The 17,275-nt window shown below is 35.4% G+C and overlaps 1 long non-coding RNA gene across 2 annotated transcripts in view; it reads left to right on the forward strand.

Annotated features, from left to right (window-relative positions):
• LOC103562548 (uncharacterized) overlaps window positions 1-16,718 on the forward strand; it is a 104,347-nt gene extending 87,629 nt beyond the window's left edge. For both annotated transcript variants that reach the window (XR_547699.2, XR_011536711.1), the window contains 2 exons: window positions 7,827-7,934; window positions 16,587-16,718. This is a non-coding gene — a long non-coding RNA (uncharacterized lncRNA). The remainder of the gene's footprint in view (window positions 1-7,826; window positions 7,935-16,586) is intronic.
• Window positions 16,719-17,275: the final 557 nt, after the last annotated feature.

Consider the following 17,275-nt stretch of genomic DNA (forward strand, 5'->3'; position numbering starts at 1 on the left):
TCTTGTTGAAAGATTCTATAACAGAAATAATGTAATCTTATTTGACTAGTAAACCCAAATAGAAAAACTTGAATTGCATTTTGCATTGCATTCAGTATTGGTAACTATGAAGACATACCTGACTTTATTAAACCAACCAACTTAAACTAGCTTTTATTTACCAGAAGATTATCCTAGATCATGGGAACTTGAAAAACATTTAGGCTGTTTTTCTTTTATTTCTGAGAGTATACTTAATTTACATAGTACTTGTTTGTCTTTAAGCCAGTTGAATAGAGCTCTTTCCAAATAATTTTGACGATACCATCCAGAGGTAGAAAAATATCACATACATATATAGGCCTACACACATAGACATATAGAAAGACACAAATGGAGATCTTGTAGGTTTCATTTTAAATTTTTAGCCATGCCTCAGGTATAACAATATAAAACTCATGAGTTTATGAATAGCAGTTGGGATAAGTTAAATTCTCCTGCTCAGATGACTAAAGCTTTTTACTATTTGTGGAGAAGACTTTCAAGATTTGCATTTGCCCTTGACAAGTTATCTAGACTTTGGACAAAGGAGCTTTTATAGCAGTTTGTGTATGTTTTTGTAAAAAAGGGCTCTTTACGTTTTTTTTTTCCTTTAGTCTCAGGTGAGTGGCGGCTGTGTCTTAGTTACCTCCTGGGGAATTTACATTTCAAAGACAGAGTAAGATTTCCGTCTTCAAGGGACAGAGAAAGTTTGCAAGTTTTCTCCTAGGAGCTTTGGCTTTATTTCTCTATTATCAGAAGCCTAGAGTAATTAAATTTTTCCTTCTTTTTCTGTAAGTTCAGGACAATTGCAGTCCAATGTTCTGATGTTTTACAATATCAGCAAATGTCTGAAGGCAAATATGAAAGGGTTTGAGTGGATTTTTAGTTGCTCTAGGAGCTATGCTTTTGTTTCTCTAAAGATTCAAGTTGTAAATTAAGAGTTGCTGATTTTCATTTTTTTTTTGGGTCTGCATTTCTGCCAGCTCTCTTCAAGGAATTAGGTGGCCTTTTCCATTATAATGCTTTGAGCTTCATTTGCCCACTTAACTACACTATTTTAAATTTGTGTTTTTTTCACTAGGGAAAAAATTTCCAACTAAGATGGAAATCAAAAGATTCCATGTTCTGCTGTCCAGGGGACATGAATTTTCTGGGTGGGGGTCTAGGATGCATAGGAAGGCCTGAAGATGGCAAAGCCTGATTACAAAGCCCAGCAAAATGAGTCTTATTGTCTGTCCCAGGTGCTTCTGCTAAATTTATTTCCTGTTTTGCAGCATTTACATGAGTTACCTGTACATGCTAGACCTAGAGACTAGGCTAGAGTGTTTTCTGTAAATCTTATAGGGAAAGGAAAGTTAAAATAAGCAGCTGGATGTTTAAGGGATTTTCTGAGGAAGGTGGAGTTAAGGGAAGCAGCTGAAGAGATGGGCTGGATATTTTTTATGAGGAAGGTTCACCCTGAGCTAATGTCTGTCACCAATCTTCCTCTTTTTGCTTGAGGTAGCTCTGAGCTAACATCTGTTGCCAGTCGTCCTCTATTTTTTGTATGTGGGTTGCCACCACCACATGGCTGCAAACAGTGGTGTAGATCTGCGCCTGGGAGCTGAACCCAGGCTGCCAAAGTAGAGCACACTGAACTTAACCAGTAGGCCACAGGGCCAGCTGAGATGGGGCTGGATTTTAAAAAGGAGAGTTTATGTGTATGTGGACTTCAGTTTTATTCTAGGTTTAATTTCCATTCTTTTATTTTTTTAAGGGAGTCCCTAAGGCTAGCTGTTATACTTCTTTGTATACGTCTTTTTTAATTTGGTCTTTTGACAAGTACTAATAAGACAATTGTTTTCAGTGAGAGCTCTCCAAAAATTTTTCAGTTTAGTCAGTTCAAAGGATCCATTGTCTGGCCATTGATGAGTAGAATCTTCATAGTGACTCAAGCCAATAAGACTTTTTATGGATTAACTAAGGACACAAGAGGTGTCCCACAAGAGAGTGCAAAAGATACAGCCCTCACAATATCCAGAAAGTTCACTTTCAAAAATAATCTAAGCAAAGACCTTCATTTCATAGATGGTAGGGATGGTGTAGTGAAAACTGTGTCTCCAGTTTCCTACAAGAACATGAGACGCCTCCAGTCATAGACCCGCTAATCTGTAACACTGGGCAGGTGCTACGGGAACGGGACTTTTCCAGCACAAACAAACCAATGAAAGTTGAGATGATAAAGATCTCTTGTTACTGCACAAAGGCCATGATCTGCTCACCGTGAGACAAAAGCCAATCATCAAGAAGCAAGATGGTGGAAGAGAAAGGGCATTTTGTTACAGCTTGTTAGTAAGAAGGAAGATGGCTGACTAATGTCCAAAAGAACCATCTTAAGGGGGGCACAGAATCTTGAAACCGTTATATGGGCCAGTGAGTTATAGGGGAAGGGGTTAGGAATGTTGACCTTCTGGTGTTACAGACTGGGAGTTGCCACACCAGATCCTTGTTTCCTTGTTTTCTTCTTTTTTTTTTTTTAAATATGATGCTAGCTGTAGATTTTTTTTTTTTTTAAGATTGGCACCTGAGCCAACAACTTTTGCCAATCTTTTTTTTTTTTTCTTTCTGCTTTTCTCCCCAGATCCCCCCAGTACATAGTTGCATATATTTTAGTTGTGGGTCCTTCTAGTTGTGGCACGTGGGATGCTGCCTCAACGTGGCCTGATGAGTGATGCCATGTCCGTGCCCAGGATCCGAACCAGCGAAACCCTGGGCCGCGGTAGCAGAGTGCGCAAACTTAACCACTCGGCCATGGAGCCGGCCCCCAGATCCTTCAGTTTCACTGATGATGGCTATCAGCATAGACTCTCTGTCTGAGGGTCATCACATTCCTAAGGAACTCAAAAGAACAAAGTTATCATCTTATCACAGCTGGGAGGTATGTGTACTAGCAGGGGTCATAAAATCTACAGAACAAGTGGATCTCCTGGAGGGTGCAAATCCAACTGGGTTAGTTAGTCGGAGGCTGTTCAAAGTTACAGCATGGTCTCTTTTCTACAATATGGCTTCCCTGTGTCAACCTTGTGTTGAGCCATTTTCACCCTTATGGACTGGACCCCTTACAACTAATTCTCCTGAGAGCTGGCATGGCCAGACAGAGAGAGTGCTGCTTATGGCTTTGTATCTCACTACCCTATTCTATGCAACTGATGACTAAAGTGCACCCCTATAAGTGCACCTTCTAGATGGTGGAGAGCAAAGATAATACTGTCACTGGTCACACAAAGACAAGCTCTCAGGACATAGGACAAGATGAAAGGAAAAGCGTCATCCAGTTTTTACATACAGGAACAGCAACAAAGTTTGTCTAAACAGATGCCAGTCTAGTGAGAACCGTGAGCTCACCAGCCTGTGAGGCCAACTTGAACAGTAGGCTTTTAGGGCCTATGCCTTCATTCTATCCTGTGGTTTTTCCTCCTTATGACAAACAACACAACAGACAGAGACAAAGAAAAACAATGGCCATCTCTGGGAGGTAAAGATTCAACAAAAATTGATAGTAGTATTCTAACAAAGTTTTTACCAGAGTTGGCAAACTTAAGGAACTAGTTACACAAATGTTTTCTCCTGCCAATCTAAATTTAGAAAAGGAAGGGACAAGAAATTTTTACGTTCCTCTCTCAACCAGGCATACAGAGAGATCTGGGAGAGCGGACTTTGTTAAGAATTCTTACCTTCTGCCAGCACTTGTCAGAAGTCCCAGGATCTCTCAGCTGCAACAGCCCTGGAGCAAGCATTGTCCAGCCAATGAAGTTTATCCTGCCAAATACATCAGTTGTTGGAGAGGAAATATTTTTCCTCTACCCTTCTAGGTTATCTTGGCTTGTCTAATAATTAAATTGACAGAAGACAAATCAACAGGAGCAAAACAAACAAATTTAATTTGTACATATGGAGGTCTCATAGGTATGGAAACTGAGAAGTGACTGAAGCAGGCTGTTTTATACTTTTCAATTACTTGTGAAGATTTAACAAAACAAAGGGATATGGGCTTGGGGGAGCAAATTAATGAAGAAGTAACAAAGTTTATTAATACTTCTTCCTCAGCCCCAAATTTCTTATCTCTGGCGTTAAGGATGCTCCCCATCCTCCCAGTATAGGGAGAGTACTTTCCCATGAGAGCTTTGTTTCCTGCTTTTGGAGGAACAAAGGAGAGTTAAAGAGTTCTTCTTGCACTGGCTGTTTCTCAAGTAACTTTGATTCAAAATCATCAAAATCTTACTTTGGGATATTTTGGGGCAGTCTGCCCTGAGCCCCATCACATCATGAAGGCAAATCCTTCAGTACCCACTTGAAACACTTCATTCCATAGGCTTCATAAGCAGGTTTATCAGGCCAGATCGGGGAACAGACAACAAGCTTTCTTGTCGCACCCCAGAACCACTTATCTCTGCCTTCAGGTGTCAATATATAATTCTCCCACACTAGGAAACTTGTTTTTGTTGAAATGAACCCATGAAAATATGCATGCACACTACCACCAAAGACACTAGGAAATTCCTAAGATTAGAATCATCTAGTTGTCTTCCCACAGAGCTAAATACAAAACATTTTACATGGTTAAGGTAAGGATCAAATCAGAAATTAGAAAATTTCTTATCAGTATGATCAAGTCTGAGAGAGAGAACTGCGCTATATTAAGGATAATTTTAGTTTTGGAAGGAAATTTTCTAGACTCTCCCTCCAATAACAACAACAAAAAAATGAAAACTGGATCCAAAGTACAATTTGAAAATATTTTCCCCAATATTTTTAAAGTTATTTTAACTTTGTAGAATTGACAAAAAGACAAATACAATTTATTTGAAAATAAAACTAGTCATTATTATCATATGTATTGGTATGATTCTAATGTGTTAACCAGAGGTTACAAAGAACTCCTTTGCAGTCTAAGTCCACTTGTAAAGCTATGAGAGTTCTAAAGCTCAGGACCTGAGAACATTTTGCCAAGTAAAACTCCCTGTAGAAGGGAAGATGTTTGAACTCTTTGATGCATAAGTTAATTTAATTCCTTCTGAACACTAATTAGTTCTTTAAAGCTATAATGTATATTGAACTGCTTTCTTTAATTAAATTTGCTAATGAAAGTATCTGATGACAACATCTCCTACAATTGCAGATAAATTAAACTTTTAGTGTTTTTTAACCTCTTTTTGCCATTTTGATGTGATTAAAAGCATATTTAGAGTTCAACTCCAAATTATGAGATTAAATTGCTGTTTTATGTACATATTTCTTATTGTTTTAACAAACATTAACTCCAGCTCCAGTTATTAAAGATTACTCAGAAAAGAACATGGTGACAGCTACACTATGAGGTATTAGTCATATGCTGAAGATAAAAGATCAAAAAGATAGATGCAGCCTATGTGGGAACACCATGGAACATCATACCAGTCCTCAACTGACTAATTTCAGACTAGTTTTACATGAGATATAAACCTCAGTCTAAAGTCACTGTTAATGGGGGGGGGAGGGGGTTCTGTGATAATATTATCAAACCTAATCCTAAGTAATACTTCTCAACCCCCATATTGTTCACAGATTGCCTGCATACTAAATTGCAAAAACATAGAGCATCAAAAAGATAACAGTTCCAAATTCCTCAAGCCTACAACATTGTTATTTTTTAACTTATGCAGCAAATATTTACTGAGTTCTACATGTTCAATAAACCCCCGCTTACCCTATTCCATTGAATCCGAAGCTATTCCTTGCTCTGCCTTTCTTAATTCTGTCTCTCCTCAAAATAATACCTTTGTATCCACATCCTTAAAACACTGCATTCCATAGCTTTTTATGTGCACAATTTCCATGTCTATTCACTTTGAAGTACTTTTCTGTTTTCAATGTTTCACTAATTATATTTGTCAATGATAATTTTTTTTTGAGGAAGGTTAGCCCTGAGCTAACATCCACCACCAATCCTCTTCTTTTTGCTGAGGAAGATTGGCCCTGAGCTAACATCTCTGCCCATCTTCCTCTACTTTATATATGAGATGCCTGCCACAACATGGCCTGATGTGTGGTGTTTAGGCCCCCCACCCGGCAGCCAATCCTGCCAACCCTGGGCCGCTGAAGCAGAGCATGTGAACTTAACCACTATGCCACTGGGCAGCACCGTCAGTGTTACTTTTATGTATGTAAATACATTGTGTAAATGATTTTAATGTGACCCAAACTATTTAGCCCAAATAGCATTTCTTTTTATCTCATCTCAGGAAACAATATAGCTGTAGTAAACAAAGATATATGTTTCTCAATTTTTTAAAATTAAGAATGTCAATTTTCAATTGTCTTTCATCAGTAATACTGGATAACAGAGACAATGGAACTGTAACTTAAAAATGCTTCAAAGAAACTATTTTGACTTTAATATTATATATCATGTCAAATTATCAATCAAACGAGAAGAAATTAAACATATTTACATACTAGTAAGGAAAAGGAAATTTACCTCCAATTTATTTTTCCAGGGAATATTTACCTGTAGTTTTTATCCAGCCAAATATAAACCAATAAAAAAGGAAGGCATGAAACTGAATAAAATGTGGATCTAAATGGAAGTCCAGTGAAAAGAAATCAAAAGGTGGCAAAATATCTGAGAGGCATGGACCACACATAATCCAAACTAGATTTTGAAGTCAGAGTTTTCTGAAGATAATATATTCAAGTTAAATGCATTAACTCAACAAAAATATGACAATGGAACTAGATGAGCTTAGTATAAATACATATGCTCTTTTTGCAAACATGTAAAATAAATGCATTTAAAAACCAGAGAAAATGAGGGCTATGCAGGAAATGCATGACTCAAGTTTGAAGTGTCAGTACTTAAAGCAAGTGAAGAGGTATTAAAAAAAGAGACAGAATCAATTTGACCTTGAGTTCTAGAACAATTTGATTTTAGCAGAAAGATTGAGTGAAAGAATTTTATTTCTTTCAGGGTAGGCAAATTAAGAAGAATAATTTTTAAGGTGCCTTAGGGTTCCAGAAGGAAATAGATGGCTCATTCAATTTAGGATAATTCAAGGAGTGTTAATTAAAGGACTGTTTACAAATGTGTTCAAGGTTTAGAGAAACTGCAAGATCTAATGCAGTACTCCTCTCTAGGAAGAGCAGAGGAGAGGTATTACTGAGCCCTAAGGGACTAGGGATGGAGTATTTTCTGGAATCTGGAAGGAGACAGTAGTTTAGAAAAGGCTGCTTCGAAGAACACTATGATCTTTGGTGAAGGGACAAAGGCCTAAATTTACAAATGATTGTTAATGCTATGGAAGAGGCTAAAATCACCAAAGAAAACAGAATAATATAAAAGAAAACCTAGAAGTCAAGCCCTTTTATTTTCACTATATGTATATGCCCCCTTTCTTTCTGATTTATGAGGGTGTGCATATTTTCTAATTCATGGTTGTATCCCACAGGACCTAAATATTTCCAGGCATATAGTAGGTGCTCTCAATAAATATTTGACAAATGTATGAATTAAAGACTTGTTTATTAATAAACTATTATCTGTTAGGGGCTATTGTGCTGGGGAATGAGAAACTTAATCAAAACTTTAAGAATTTATTGTGTGTCAGGGAATACCTGAATACTAGTTATTGCTTCCCATATCTACTTTCTTTATAGTTTTGGTCAGCCTCAGGCAGTGCGGTCAAAGCAACAGAACGTCATAGTTGCCAATAGTCTACGCCAATTTTCAGAAGTCTGTCACATCAAAAAGCTTTACCCTAGTTTTACTGCTATTTTTTTCTCCCCTGCAGCAAAGGCCTTCATTTGTTAGAGGCGAAGAAGGTGAGCAGAATAAACATTAACTTATTCTAACTGGCCAAGTCTGCAGGAGATGCAATAGGTCTGAGAGACTGAAATAGGTCAGTAAACATCTTTTATTGGCAAACTCAAGGTCTTCCTTTATGTGTTAAACCCTCAAATTCCCCCTAAACTGTTTCCTGGCCATTCTTCCAATATTGCTTTTCTAATTTTAATTTTGAATATTAAAAGTAATTGCACAGCATGGTTTTCTGAAGTCAGATATATAAAGTTCAGTTTTGCCTTCTTGGTTCAGGCTCCCAAAGTGTTTCACATAGATGCAGAAATATAAACAATATTCAGACTTGTTTTCCTTATTTTACTGATGAAAGCATACACATTGCAGTCCTTAAAATCTTCAAAATATTTATGCCCTCAAAACCAAGTAAGTTCTTTCTGAGACCTCTTAGCAAATATAATTGTAACTCATTTAAGCCTACTTCACTCATACATTATTCTACTGCGATCTATTTCCTCTTTAAATGTGTCACATCTTATCATCAGTATATAACAGATACGTTATTCTTTACTAAATCCATACATACTATATCTTATTCATATTTCCTTATTTTTCCTCTTATGTCCTTTTCTATTCCAGGATCCTATCCAGGATACCACACTACATTTAATCATTACATATCCTTAGGCTCTTTTTGGCCATGACAATTTCTTACACTTCATTGTTTTTGAAGACCTTGACAGTTTTTAAGAGTACTAGCCAGGTATTTTGTAGAATTTACCTCAATTGTGATTTGTCTGGTGTTTTTTTCATGATTAGATCAGGAATATGTATTTTGGGAGGAAGACCACAGAGCTAAAGTGCCATTTTTATCATAACATATCAAGGGGACATGGTGTAGCCCACACTTAAGGAGCGGGGAGCTATGTTCCACTTCTTTGAGGGCTGAATAGCTACATAAATTATTTGGAATTCTCCCGAATGACAGATTTGTCTCTTTTTCTTGGGAAGTATTTAAAAAGATTTTGAGACTCCATCACAGATCTCCTGAATCAGAATTTCTGGAGGTGAGACCTGGGGTTCTGCATATTTAACAAGCTACCCAAAAGATTCTTAGGCAGCAAATCCGGAACCAGTTCTTAAATCCATATTGTGAAACCATTGTATTATGCCATACTGTAAGAGAAAGTTTGGGATTTGAAAAGAAAAATGTCAAAGCAGACATTTAGGGCTTATTAGATTTTAGAAAACGAGAACTAAAGCAATAGCAAGAAGCAAAGCACAGTTTGATGATTCCAGTGAGATTCTTTTTTCCTAAATGCCATTCTTAATATTCCACTCCTGACATCTATTTATGTGACTTCTGAGACACAAACAAGTCATAAACTTCTTGACTTTTCAAGGAGCTGAGTTAGGAAGCTCATCCCAGATATCTTCTTTACCGCTCCAGATCTAATCTCCATCCTTTTCCAAATTGATCCATAGCCCAAGAGGCTGATCTTTGTGAAGTATGTCACTGGGCCTCCTAGTCCTATTGCTTCTTGTTGAGTTCAGTCAATGAAAAGTATCAACAGAAAGTGAAGAGAAGGGAGGATAGAGAAGCTGAAGTATGCATTCGCTCCACTCAACCGGAGGTGACAGCTTCTGTCACTTGACCCTTTCCACACATCTTTCTTTAATAACCATTTTTTTCCTTGCTCTCAAACTGTTTCTTTCCCCATGCCCTGCCATACCTTTGTAAATAATTCCTTTGTTAAACTTTCCTCAAATGCCTAATTTGAGTCTATGATAATTTTCACATCAGAAATATCATACTGAAATATAGTTACACATGCAGAAGATCAGCAGTAACTTGTAATAGAAGGTTCTGACAAAACCCTTGGCTTGCCAATAGTGTCTCTTAATTCTACATTGAATTTAATTCCAATTCACCATCTAGACATTTAAGTCACTTGTATTTTTTTTGCTCTGCCACATCTAAAATTATTCTCTAAAATCAAAACCAGGTAATTTATAGTGTGTTTAGTTCTATGCTACTTTATCACATGTGTAGATTGATGTAAGCTCAACTCAATCAAGATACAGAACTATTCCATCACCACACCTGTCTTCTTCCCCTTTACCATCCCTAACCTTGGTAACCACTAATCTGTTTTCCATCTCTATAGTTGTGTCATTTCGAGAATGTTAGGTAAATGGAATCATTCAGTTTGTGATCTTTTGAGATTGACTTTTTTCACTCAGCACAAAAGCTCTTGAGGTCCATCCGAATTAATGTATTAATAGTTCATATTTTTATTGCTAAGTACTAGTACTAGTAGGAGTGGTTTCAGTGTACTGCAGTTTATTTAACTATTCACCTGTTAAGGAACATTTTGGCTGTTTCCAGTGTTTGACTTTTACAAGTAAAGATGCTATGACCAATAGACAAGTTTTTGTGTTATCATTTCTCTGGGATAAGTGCTCAGGAATGTAACTGGTGCCTCACATGGTGTGTATTTCTATTTTTTTAAAGAAACTGCCAAACTCTTTTTCAGAGTAAGTTAGTCTGCCATTTACATCTTTACCAGAAATATATGAAATATCTAATCACTCTGTTCTCACTGTCATTTGGTATTGTCACAGTTTTTTAATTTTACCTGTTTTAGTAGTTGAATAGGGATATCTCATCATGGTCTTAGTATGTAATTTCCTAATGGCTGGTGATAATGAGCATCTTTTTATGTGCTTGTCATCCATGTATCCTCTTCAGTGAAATGTCTCTTCATATTTTTTGCCCATTTTCTAATTGATTCTTTTAAACTGTTGAGTTTTGAGAATTCTTTGCATATTCTACGTATGAGTCTCTTTCCAGATATGTGGTTTGCAAACGTTTTCTCCCTGCAGATGACAACATTTTAGCATAGAGCAGGGAGGCTTTCTAACTACATGCTACACAGTCCTGATCTTCCACTGCAAGTGCTGTCAGTTTATGTAATTATGGGAGATGGCACCTTTGATCTAAACCTCAGTATTTTCCAGAGCTGTGGCAGAGCCAAGGCATCAAAAGTGGATTTGGAAGAAGCAAACAGAGACAAAGCAGTTGAATGGAGTAGTACAAAAAGACAAGAGTGATGCCATATGGTGACTGAAACTGACACACTTTCGTAGCAAATATGAGACATTCCTTAAGGATTATCAGATTTCATTTGACAAGATTTGCAGGAGAATGTCTCCTATTTGAGTAGGTAGTGACAATTTAATAAAATTTCCTTACTAATCCCAGTGACACAGTGCAACTTGGGAAACACTCAACTGTTAGCCATTTTATTAATGTTTCACTCTAGTCCAAATGAATCTCTATTTCATTGACAGAACGGTAATCTGTAGTTTCTGTCTGTTCATCACCTAGTGTCTTTCAAAAAGTCATTTTCTATAGTTTCTTTCTTCTTGACAAGATATGTATCATATGTCTCAGATTTTTTGTTTGCTTGTTTTGTTTTTTTTCATGGATAATAAATACAAAATAGATCAAATGGTATCCAGTGTTCTTTAGGATCATTGCCTACATTCAGTGTTAGGCTTCAACAAGAGTCTGCAGTCAGCAGTATCAAGGAGCTCTCTTGCCTGTGATGGAAGTGAAATCGATTCCAACCTGTCAATTTCTTTGAAATCTGGTTCACTTACTACTTTTGAATAATGCATAGCATTTCTTTTTCCTCCCTTGTGTGGTTACTAGTAGATGAATTCACACTTTTCGGTTTATCACTTTCATTGTAATCTTTATTTGTCCAACTTTTCCTTCATTTTGCCTAAATCACTTTTAAAAATTATTTTATGTATATATTTTTAGTTTTACTAAGATATAATTGACATACAGCAGTATATGAGTTTAAAATGTACAGAATAATGACATGATATACATAGATTGTGAAATGATTACTACAATAAGTTCAGTTAAGATCAGTCACCTCATATAGTTAGAAAAAAATTTTATTATCCTTGTGATGAGAAATTTTACGATGTACTCTCTTAGCAACTTTCAAATACCATATAGCAGCGTTAACTATGGTCATCATGTTGTACATTAAACTCCCAGTGCTTTTATCTTCTAACTGGAATTTGTGTCTTTTGACCACCTTTACTCAATTCCCCCACCTTTCACCTCCCACTTCTGGTAACCACAAATCTGATCTCTTTTTCTATGAGCTTAGGTCTTTTTCCTTTTAGATTCTACATATAGGTGAGATCATACAGTGTTTGTCTTTCTCTGTCTGACTTATTTCACTGAGCATGATGCCCTCAAGGTCCATCTATGTGGTCACATATGAAAGGATTTCCTTCTGTTTTATGACTGAATGGTATTCAGTTGCATATATATACATTTCTTTTTCCGTTCATCAGTTACATCAGAAACAACCTAAGCGTTTGTTTCCATGTCTTGGCTATTATAAATAATGCTGCAGTGAACCTGGGAGTGTAGATATCTCTTCAGTATAATGATTTCACTTTTTTTAAAAATTTCTTTCTGGATATATATCCAGAAATGGGATTGCTGGATCATATGGTAGTTCTATTTTTAGTTTGAGGAACCTCCATAGTGTTTTCTATGGTGGCTGTACCAATACATTCCCAGTAACAATACACAAGGATTCCTTTTTCTCCACATCCTTGCTCGCATTTGTTGTCTCATATTTTTGATGATAGGCATTCTAACAGGCACGAAGTGATAGCTCATTGTGATTTTGATTTGCATTTCCCTAATGATTGGTAATGTTGAGCACCTTTTCATGTACTTGTTCGTCATTTGAGTGTCTTTGGAAAAATATCTATTTAGGTTCTTTGCCTATTTATTAGTGGGATTATTTGGTTTTTTTCTATTGAGTTGTATGAGGTTTTAAAACATATATGGGATATTAACCCGTTATCCCAGATATGTGATTTGCACATATTTTCTCCCATTTAATAGATTACCTTTTCATTTTGTTGATCATTTCTTTTGCTGTGCAGAAGCTTTACAGTTTCATGTAGTCTCACTTGTTTATTTTTGATTTTGTTGCTCGTGCAACAAAAAATTATTACCAAGACCCATGTCAAGGAGCTTTTTTCCTTTTCTCTAGGAACTTTACGGGTTCAAGACTTACACTTAAGTCTTTAATCCATTTCAATTTAATTTTTGTGAATGGTGTAAGATAAGGGTTTAGTTTCATTCTTTTATGTATGAATATCCAGTTTTTCCAGACCCATTTATTGAAGAGACCATCTTTTCTCCATTGCGTATTCTTGGCTCCTTGTCAAATATTAGTTGTGCACATATCTAGTGGTTTATTTCTGGGCATTCAATTCCGTTCCATGGTCTGTGTGCCTGTTTTTTTTTTTTTTTTTGCCAGTACCATACTGTTTTGATTGCTATAGCTTTAAAACATCTGGAAGTAGGATGCCTTCTGTTTTGTTCTTCTTTCTCAGGATTGCTTTGGCTATTCAGGGTCTTTTGTGGTTTCATACAAATTTTAGGATTGTTTTTCTACTTCTGAAAGAAAATGTCATTGGAATCTTGATAGGGATTTTATTGAATCTATGGATAGTTTTGAGTAGTATAGACGTTTTGACAGTATTAATTCTTCCAATCCATGAATATGGGATATTTTTCCACTTATTTGTGTCTCCTTCAATTTCTTTCATCAGTTTTTTTAGTTTTCAGTGTAGAGATCTTTGACCTGCTTGGTTAAATTTATTCCTAAGTATTTTATTGTTTTTGATGCTATTGTAATTGGATCATTTTCTTTATTTCTTTTTAGATAATTCATCATTAGAATATAGAGACACTACTGATTTTTGTATTTTAATTTTGTATCCTGCAACTTTACTGAATTTGTTAATTAGATCTAACAGTTTTTTGGTGGAATCTTCAGGATTTTTAATTTATAATGACGTGTCATCTGCAAAGAGAGACAACTCTAGTTCTTCCTTTCAAATTCAGATGAGTTTTATTTCTTTTTTTTTGCTCTGGCTAAGACTTCCAGTCCCATGTTGAATGGAAGCGTTGAGAAAGGGCAGTCTTGCCTTGTTCCTGACCTTAGAGGAAAAGATTTCAGTCTTTCACTGTTGAATATGGTGTTAGCCATGGGATTGTCATAGATGGCCTGTGTGATGTTGAGTTATATTGCTTCTATACCTAATTGTTGAGAATTTTTGTCATGAATGGATGTTGAATTTTGTTAAATGCCTTTTCTGCATCTATTGAGATGATCATATGATTTTTATCTTTCATTCTATTAATGTGATGTATCACATTTATTGATTTGTATTTGTTGAACCATCCTTGCATCCCAGGGATGAATCCTGCTTGATCATAGCGTATGATTCTTTTAATGTGCTGCTGAAATTAGTTTGCTAGTATTTTACGGATAATCTTTGCATCTATATTCATTGGGGATATTGGCTTATAGTTTTCTTTTCTCAAAGTGTTTTTATGTAGCTTTGGTATCAGGGTAATTCTGTCCTCATAAAATGAGTTAGGGAGTGTCCTCTCCTCTTTGATTTTCTTTTGAAGAGTTTAAGAAAGATTGGCATTAATTCTTCTTTAAATGTTTGGTAAAATTCACCAGTGAAGCATCTGGTCCTGGGCTTTTCTTTGTTGGGAGACTTTTGATTAATGATTCAGTCTCCTAGTAGTAATTAGTCTATTCACATTTTCTATTTCTTCCTAATTCATTCTTGATAGATTGTATGTTTCTGAGAATTCATTCAGCTCTTCTAGGGTGTCCAATGTTGGTGTTTGGGTGTTCATAGTAGTCTCTTATGATCCTTTGTATTTCTGTGGTATCAGTTGCAATATCTCTTCTTTCATTTATAATTGTGTCTACTTGGGTCCTCTCTTTTTTTTCTTGGTTAGTCTAGCTCAAGTTTTGTCAATTTTGTTTCCCTTTCAAAAAGCCAATTCTTAATTTTGTTAATATTTTCTATTTTTTCATTCTCCATTTATTTCTGCTCTAATCTTTATTATTTCCTTTCTTCTATCTTTGGGTTTCGTTTGTTTTCTTTTTCTAGTTCCTTGAGGAGTATACTTGCGTTGTTTATTTGAGATCTTTCTATTTTCTTGATTCATGTGTTTATAGCTATAAACTTCCGTCTTGGAACTGCATCCCGTAAATGGTATGGTATGTTTTTCTATTTTTGTTTGTTTCAAGATACTATTTAATTTCTCCTTTGACCCATTGGTTTATCAGGAGAATTATTTGATTTCCATCTATTCATGAGTTTTCAAGTTTTCCTCCTGTTATTGATTTCTAGTTTCATACCATTGTGGTCACAGAAGATATCTGGTATGATTTCAGTCTTTTTGAATTTGATAAGACTTGTTTTGTAGCCTAACATATTATCCATTCCATAAAATGTTCTGTGTGTACTTGAGAAGAATGTGTATTCTGCTGTTGTCAGATAGAATGCTCTGTATATGTCTCTTAGGTCCATTTGGTCTATAGTGTTGATCAAATTCACTATTCCTTATTGATATTTCTGTCTGGATTACATATCCATTATTGAGAGTTGGATGTTAAAGTCCCCAAGAATTGTTGTAATGCTGTTTATTTCTCCTTTTAGTTCTGTTGGAACGTGTTTTATATATTTAAGTACTCCAATGTTGGGTGCATAAGTATTTACAGGTGTTATGTCTTCTTATGGCTTGGCCACTTTATTATTATATAATCACATATTTTGTGTCTTTTTGTCATTTTTAGTTTAAAGTCTATTTTGTCCAATATAAATATAGCTGTCCTTGTTTTTGGGCTACCATTTACTTGAAATATCTCTTTTCATCCCTTCACCCTCAGTGACAGTACCTTTCTGTCAAGGAAAACAATTCTTCTTGTAAACTCTTAGACAATGAGTTTCATTCACTTCTGTGTATTTCATTTGCCATCTTTGAACATAAAAGAGATTTTTCCCTCTCACCCATCAATTTATGTGGAACCATTACTGAATGTTGTGTTAAAAGGTCTCTGCCAGTCAGTGTCTCCTGCCCAAAGAATAAATAGCCCCATTCTGATTGTTGCTGTCTGCTTTGTAAGCCAAAACTTTCAAAATGGAAAGCCATTTGCCAAATTAAATCCACAGATGTGTTTTTGTGGGTTTGAAGAATGCTTTTAAAAAAGAACATACATGTATTTCATACGGCATCTATACTTCACTTTGCTGCAGTCCCCATGACACCCAACCTATACTCACTTTATTGCTTTGCCTCTGAAAGCTTTTCACTTGGGGTTGCTGATGTACACTGATAAAGTTAACTGTCCTTTCTAGTTCAAAGAACATCTTCAAATACATTGTCTAACTGACATTTCACAATTACCTTATAAAGTCAATTATGGTATCTCCTTTTTTCTGAAAAAGAAAATAAGACTTAAGTGAGTCACCCAATAAGATGTGTTCAGAGGTAAAGGCTATAACCAGACAAATGCATTGAAGTAGTCCAGTGTGCAACTCATATAGAATCCATTATGAATCGTTTGTTACATTAACTCTTCATGGCTTAAAAAAATTAAAGCCTTCTCCACATACTAGAGATAGGTAATCACTAATACTTATGCAATAATTATATTTATATTTGAATAAGCTCATATTTATACTATAATTTATACATGTTTATACTATCAAAATTGTATCTCATATAGATTGTTTTAAATAGCTTTAATAAAAACATTTTAAGGTTTAGAATCATTCAATTGAAGACTTAGAGAATGCAAAGAACATCTAATTTTATTTCTTTATTTTTCAGGAGTAGAACCACCACCTAGAGAGAATTGTGATGCTCAACATTACATAACTCCTTAGAGCTAGATCTGGAACTAGAGTTTTTTCAAGTTGTACTTTTATCTCAGACAAATAAATATTGAAATTATTTAATTCATTACTTTGTCTTTATCTCTTTTAAGATCCAGTATGCAGTAAACATTCAAATTTGTATAAAAGTGTGGTACACAAATTTCCCTGAAAATCTTTAGAATGTCTCAAGTTCTAGATATAAAACTACCATAGAGTCAGACTCTACTGAACCACTGGAAATAATGGTGATAGAAAACAGTTATTGAGGAAATGGGATGGATTCATAACATTTCTCTGAATCAGAATGTTAGAATATGTTCCTTTAAAATGTTCTTTATTTGAAAAACTGCCTGATACAGAAGAAGTTCTTTGTCAAGTAACGTAACAGGGAAAAAGAATTTTGCAGCTGTGGGTCTTTGAGCATACCTGTCTATTAATATATATTATTAATATATATGACATATACATACATATATGTGTATGTCTACATATCCTATTGGTGGTGTAACAAATTACCACAATCTTAGTGGCTTAAAAAACACAAATTTATTATCTTACACTTCTGAAGTTCAGAAGTCTAAATTGTATCTCAGGGCTGAGTTCCTTCTGGAGACTCTTAGGAAGAATCCATTTCCTTACCTT

Source organism: Equus przewalskii, chromosome 2 (genome assembly GCF_037783145.1).
Source record: "Equus przewalskii isolate Varuska chromosome 2, EquPr2, whole genome shotgun sequence".
NCBI lineage: Eukaryota > Metazoa > Chordata > Mammalia > Perissodactyla > Equidae > Equus > Equus przewalskii.